Genomic DNA, 7,313 nt, shown 5'->3' on the forward strand with positions numbered 1-7,313 from the left:
TTATAATATGTGATAATCATTGAGTCAACTATAAAAGTTGTATTGAAGCACAGTTTCATAAATCACAGAAAGAATAAAAATATGGCAACACATATTTTTATTCTTTCGGGGACCATCTTGTTCTTTTATTACGATAATAATAGATCAGTATTATAGTTTTTTTTCTGTAAGTGATGAGAGAGAGAGAGAGAGAGATTTTGCTATTTACATTCATAGTATCTGAAAATTTGTAAATGAGTTTATCCTAAAAATGCATTTAGTCATGAAAAGAAGAAGAAAACAGTAATTAGTGAATCTTGCTCTACAGTAATTAGTGAATCTTGCTTATGATAATATTCGTGATTTCGTAAATTTTCCGGAATATACGTAGCATTTGGGCTTCACAAAAAAAGTAAGTAAAGTGATTTATGAGAGTTTAGAGGATACTTACGTAAAAATACATTGGTACTTTGTAGAACGGTGACGTCACGGTGGTCATATGTATTTTTTTCGTGAATGAATATACATTTATGATAAAAAATAGTTACTGTACTGCTTAGTACCATACTGTAATATTAATGTAATCACATCAAAATAAAGTAATCATTGTTCATTGTATATTGTAAACATGTAAAGTGTATTTTTGTCTTTTGAAAAATGGATTCCCCAAGGAATTATTCCTTGAAGAAGCTTTTTATTATGAAGATATGCCAATAATATATAAGATTTGCATTTTATTATGAATATATGACAATAATATATAAGGTAAAAATGGTTTTATTACGTTTACGCTTCGTCGCCGATTGCAAACAACATACGATAATCTATGACAATTATCGTTTGTATGACTGCAGTGTTCAGAGAAGTTGATAACGTTATACCAAAACAATAATGAAGTTCGAATTGAAAATTTGTGTTTTCCTAAATGTTATTACTACTGTAATTACACTACTGCTATTAACATTTCTAAAAGGTTAAGAATGACAAAGGTGCTGTGAAGTGTAACTCAATGTTTACATTTCTGCTGGCCGCTCAACTACAAGTTGATGTCAATGACGTGGAATTATTCCATGAATAGGCTATATATTATGAAGATATGCCAATAATATATAAGGTGAGAATGGTTTTATTACCTTTATTGTCAGTTAATATCATAATGTGAATCTGTTCATGCATTTGTTGGTTATCGGAACCAGACGAGGCTTAGCCTACCACCGACAAGCCCGGATGCTGTGATTCATACCAGCGATATATAGACTGAGAAGTGGTCCAAGGAAAAACCCGTGATTAACTGAATCCGTGTTAGCTGATCCATGACTAAGCGAGGCCCCACTGTAATTCTGGATACGAAAAAATCAGAGGCACTACTGTATCTGTAATTTTTTGTGGTTAATTTGGTTGCAAAAAAGGGATAATAGACATGAAATAAATTAACATTTTGAAGTAAAGTAAAGTTAAACTAAATAATGAGTAAATTAAACGATTAAGGGAATAAAGCTTTGCACCTCATAAACCGTGTAGTTGTGTGCTGCCCGCACAACTGTGTTTGTGGAGTGTGCGCTTAGGAACCAGGAACTGCAATGTAATTCAAGTGCAATTTGGAGTGAATTAAGACCAAAACATGCATAATTATAATCAAATATATAAGCACTGTGGAGTTTCAGTTGTGATGGCAGTAAGGATAAAACCACCAATTACAAGGTAAAAATGAATTTTGGTTCAAACCATGACCTTAGGAATAACAAGTTTCATACTTTCACTAATATAGGCAACAAAATGTTTTATTGTGCTGATTACAACTGCAATCTTGAGTAAGATCAATAAACATTACATATATACGCTAACACTAACACTGTTTAAATGAGTGCTGGGAAGGCTGGGAAAGATGGTGGATTGTCCATGGTTAGACTGGCCAGCCTGACGATAGCTGCCATATTGGATTTCAAAACTGCCTTGAAAACATATTTTATGAAGAGCGTCACATGCTTATTTTAGTTCATATGGCGCTTTCATATATCACATTATGTTGACGAAACTTCAATCTTTTGAATGGTATGCTTAAAGTTGTAATTGTATTCTGGGTAATACTTCAGAAGCACTCCACACTGGATATTAAAAACAATAATCACCTACAAGGAAAGAGCATGTGAAAAGCTATATAAAAAGTGTAGTCATTATATGAGATTAAACGGGGATGAATTAAATGAGCTTGATAAGTTTTTTTCTTGAATTTTTTCTAAGTCGGGAGAGATGTTTCCTCTGAGGTAATGTTTACTTTTAATGAGCCCTTTAACTCACTTTCTTATGCAAACAAAAGCAGTTCATTACTCATTATTGGCTGAGTTACATAACCAATTACGAACGACTTCAGTCGAAAATTAAGTTTCACTAGGATTTCAGCGGAACAATAAAGTTACCTGGTCCAATGTCCATTTGTATCCTTGTTTGACTGAATACTTTGAATAATGAAGGAAAACCCAGCATTTTGTCTTACTGTAGCTATGGCAAAGGCAGTGGCTGGCCCTTCTGGCATTAATTTTGACAGAGACCTTCGATTCCCTACCGATTGTTTGCAGTGCAATGTGGGATACGGTGAATTTTATCATTATTTGTCTAATGGTGGTAAAGAAGTTGTGATTGAATATGCTCAAAGACATATTCAATGTCGGATTGACTACAACAGGAATGCCTTTAGGTGTGATCGCTCTTTAGTGACGAAAGGACGTCAGCGGCGTAAGTGATGTAATTTAGTGTTTCTTTGTCTAGAGGAACTTGGTTGGAAAAATCCCATCTGTTTTGAAGTTAATTTGAATTTTAAAGTTATGGTGTAGTCCTAACTTTTGTTATAACTTGCCTAAGGGGAATTGAAGCTTTCCCAAGCATTATTATATATCCTTCTACTCCATAATATTCTGGTAAGTGGGCGTATACTTTTGTTAATTAATTTTTTTGTCCACCATTCATTATATAAGTTAATATTGTGGTGAAGTGGCGGGGGGGGTCACAGGCCTCGCCTCGCTAGGTGAGAATACGGCTTCTAAGTTAGGTTAGGTGGGCGATGTAAGGTTAGCTGGTGATCTTGTCTTGATTATGCCTTTTTTACAATTATTATTGCTGCAAAGCACTCATCCTTTCTGGCATTTCCCCACCCAAAACCCATGGTTCCCAACTGGGGGCCCCCAAGCTTATTAGGTGGAAAAGGGTGTTCAGATAACATTTCCTCAAGAAAATAAGATCAGATTCATTGAAAATACACCATAAAATGAAGGATTATTGATTGTTTTTTTAGAAAATGGTGATGCGGCTTGCTTCTGAAGAATTAGGGTAAAAAACCGCATGGTACAGGGGTGGACCATGTACGATCAATGTGTACAACCCCCAAAAAAGTACATTATAACACGTCCTGACATCGGAGATGGGCATCAGACGCGACTTCTTGTTGGTGAGAAACGGAGCTAAAGACCTCTACTCCGGTGTCAGGACGTGTTATAATGTACTTTTCTTGGGGTTGTACACATTGATCGTACATGGTCCACCCCTGTACCATGCGGTTTTTTACCCTAGGTACCGTATTCTTGTTTCACCAATTAGGGTAGAACATCACGACAGGCCAACCCTCATCACGGTGGACGGGTCTTATTCACTCGATATTTAATTGGTGAAACATGAATACAATTGCAACTCTAAGCATACCATTTAAAAGACTGAAGTTTCGTCAACATATTGTGATATATGAAAGCCCCATACGAACTAAAATAAGCATGTGAGCTCTTCGTAAAATATGTTTTCAAGGCAGTTTTGAAATCCAATATGGCGGCTACGTTTTGCATGGACGGTTCTCATCAGTGACGGCCACCATCTTTCCCCAGCCTTCCCAGCACTCATTTGAACAATGTTAGCGTATATATGTAACGTTTATTGATCATTACTCAGATTGCAGTTGTAATCAGCACAATAAAACAACATTTTGTTGCCTATATTAGTGAAAGTATGAAACTTGTTATTCCCGGGGTTATGGTTGGAACTGAATTCATTCTTACCTTGTAATCGGCGGTTTTTATCCTTACTGCCATCACAACTGAAACTCCACAGTGCTTATTTGATTGTTATTATACACATTTTGGTCTCAGTTCACTCCACATTGCACTTTAAACCCGTTGCTGTTCCTGGTTTCTAAGCGCGCGCACCATAAACACAATTTCGAACAGCAGACGACGACAGACGACGAAACTCGCAAAGTTTTATTCCCTAAACTGTTTACTTTACTCGTTATTTAGTTTAAATTTACTTTGTTATTTAAAAATTTGATTTAATTCATGTATATTCTCCCTTTTTTGCAAACCAAATTACCCCGAAAAATTACAGATATTTCTAAAGTAGATAAAATCAAATGTTTCTAACGTTTTCGTACTCTGGCTGCCGAAACCATAGAGGAACGAATACGGAAAAGTGCAGAGGAACGACTACAGTTTTTTTTTTTTTTTTGCTTTTTTGTTTTTTGCTAGCACTTTTCATTGATTTCAGTCTTTATTAGTATTTTGAATTTCTTTAATAATCGTATGCCATAAACTGTAACCTTTTAATGTTTGCATGCTTTAATGTTTGCATGCTAAGAATGGCAAAAATCATCGTTGCCACATTAGTGGAGGCTTCACACATACGCCGTTCCATTATTATAAACTGTTTCCACGAATTCTAGTTGTCATAGTAATGCAATAATGATAAAATTGCTTTAATATTTTATGTATATATACTTCCAATACATAGCCTAATTTCACCAATTTCAACGTTTTGTGTGTAGTCTTATACCCAGTTTGGAGGGTCAACACATACCGAATGGCAACAGAGAGAGAGAGAGAGAGAGAGAGAGAGAGAGAGAGGAGAGAGAGAGAGAGAGAGAGAGAGGAAAGGCGGAGGAACGAAGAAGAAAAGGGATGGCGGTGGAGGGGGGGGGGGGGGGGGGGGGGGGGGGGGGGGGGGGGGGGGGGGAGAGGGTAGGTGGAGCTTTATACACGTGTTCGTATCCATTTCTGCATAATGGAGTTTTTGTCTCTTGGTACAAGGACAAGTGTCGTTATCTTTACGATTAGTGATTCACGATACCCTTATAAATTAACGGCACTGGGTGTAATGCACTATAGCAAAATCTTGTTCTGTTACGAGTGTTCGTTACAGAAAGTATAGGTATTGCCCAAAAACGTGCTTGCACTGTCTCTGAAACCCATAGTAAGACATGCTGCTTAGTTGTCAATCAAGTTTTTATAACCAAGTATTTTTTACAAGCTAGCTATTGAATAAATTTTGTATTTTTCTCAGTCAAAACATATGCCCCTCAATGCTAACTTTCCTCTTTTAACGACTTTCTGGTCATTGCAAATTCGGCCCCATAATTTCTTATGGTGCGAAAACAGACAGAGGCCCATGGACCGAAAACGATTGCGTCACACTACGGCGATAATCCAGCAGTAAAAACATCTTCATATATCCAAAAGTAAATAATAAAGATATATATGCGCATTACGATTATAACAATTACATGTATAGCTGATAACAATCTGCATGAATAACTGGTAAACTGTTCTGCAATGACAGTTGAGTATAGCAATTATTTACAATAGGTACGAAAAGTCAAGAATGTCGTGACGTCATAATACAGAACTTTAAAGAACGTTCTAATTCAGAAAAATAATTACTTAAATTTGAGTCAGAGTCGAGTTACTTTTTCAATAACGAATATTTTCAAATTAATCATCATAAATATGTAAAATAGTTGATGTTTTACTACTTATTTAAAAATTAGCTAAGAGCACGCTTCTCGTCATCTTCTACCAAAACAGCTGTTTTACTCCGGGCTTGTTGTTGGTGAGAAATCGTGTTTCGATTGTGTGATAAAAGTGCTCCAGCGTCTGTGGGTACAGTGGTGTGCGGATTTATCACAAGGAAATGGAAAAGTTTGTTCACCAGACACAAGAAAGCGACTCCGTAAACATCGAGATGGCGTCAATCTTCGAAACATTTTTAGTTGTAAGTAAAAATTTCTAAAGCGTTTTGGTGAGATTTCCACTGCCGTGGGCGCCATTTTCAGTACCCTCTGTTTAAATCTTAAAATTTGGCCTTAATTTCTAACTTTGGAGAAAATACTTACTTCGAAAGGAGAGTAGAGGTCTTTAGCTCCGTTTCTCACCAACAACAAGTCGCGACTGATGCCCATCTCGGGTGTCAGGACGCGTTATAATGTACTTTTTCGGAGGGTGGCTAGGTGTTGATTGTAGGTGGCCTGCTTGGCCTGCTGTGATGTTTTACCCTAAATATCGAGTGAATAAGACCCGGCCAGTGTGATGACGATGGACTGTCTGTGATTGTTTACCCTAGTTAACGTAGTCTATCCTCCTGCAAGAGGGAAATTAGGACCCACAGTTGACTAGACCTAACCAAACCTTGCCTACCTAGCCTAAATCTTTATTTAGGCTAGGGTTACAAAGCGCTGAGGCAGTGCCTTCCCCAACCGGATGCTTCTTGCCCCAGCCCAGCCCCCTTAATTAACAGTAAAGAGCTTAAATATATGTCTTTTTTTTTATATTTCTACAGAAGCATTCAGCACGGACTGCAAGGAACGTAACCGCGGATACGACATCCACTAGGGATTGGGGCGTCCAATGTATTTCGCCTTGTTTAGGTAGTACTGGCCCCTGGGAGTTAATTCTTGTTCAGTAGGTAAAACTGCATAGAAAACCCGCAACTGCCATAGCCTAGGCCGCCGCAGATAAGTACCCTAGATCTACCATCTTTTTATTACCCTAGGTAGTAGAATCATTAGCTGTTTGGGATCTGGCACGACAGACACCCGTCAAACTGTAAGCTACGAAGAATCTTGCATATCTTAGATAATACAGTTATTTCATGCATGGCGTGACTCATATACATTATCATACTCACAAATATCTCAGAAAATTCACGGTAACTTCATATGCATCGCTAGCAAATGCCAAAATAACACCGTAACACTGGCACTCGTGAAATCGTCGAGAATGGCGGGGATTCAAATTTGTAAACAAAAACATTAGCGGGAAGGAACCAATCAGAGACGTGTTTTCTGAACAGTGTTGCCAGGTCTGATGTGAATTTCACCGACGAATAATTAATTGAATAATCTTATTCGTGCTCATTTTATCAACGAAATAGAAATAAATTAAATTTGCATAAAATATTCTACATCGGAATACTAACAAGAACTATTATTGCACACGATCACATTTATTGCGGGACAACTGGCATCAATGTCGCCACACGTAACATTAGTTACAAACATTTTATATTTAATGTTTCTATATATG

General features: G+C 37.1%; 1 protein-coding gene across 1 annotated transcript in view; it reads right to left on the minus strand.

Moving 5' to 3' along the window:
• The window catches only part of LOC135223882 (kinetochore protein Spc25-like), a 115,298-nt gene extending 108,276 nt beyond the window's left edge, over positions 1-7,022 (minus strand). The window contains exon 1 of the mRNA XM_064262796.1: positions 6,916-7,022. The gene's annotated coding sequence lies outside the window, so the exon portion shown is untranslated. The remainder of the gene's footprint in view (positions 1-6,915) is intronic.
• Positions 7,023-7,313: the final 291 nt, after the last annotated feature.

Source organism: Macrobrachium nipponense, chromosome 10 (assembly GCF_015104395.2).
Source record: "Macrobrachium nipponense isolate FS-2020 chromosome 10, ASM1510439v2, whole genome shotgun sequence".
In the NCBI taxonomy this organism is placed as follows: Eukaryota; Metazoa; Arthropoda; class Malacostraca; order Decapoda; family Palaemonidae; genus Macrobrachium; species Macrobrachium nipponense.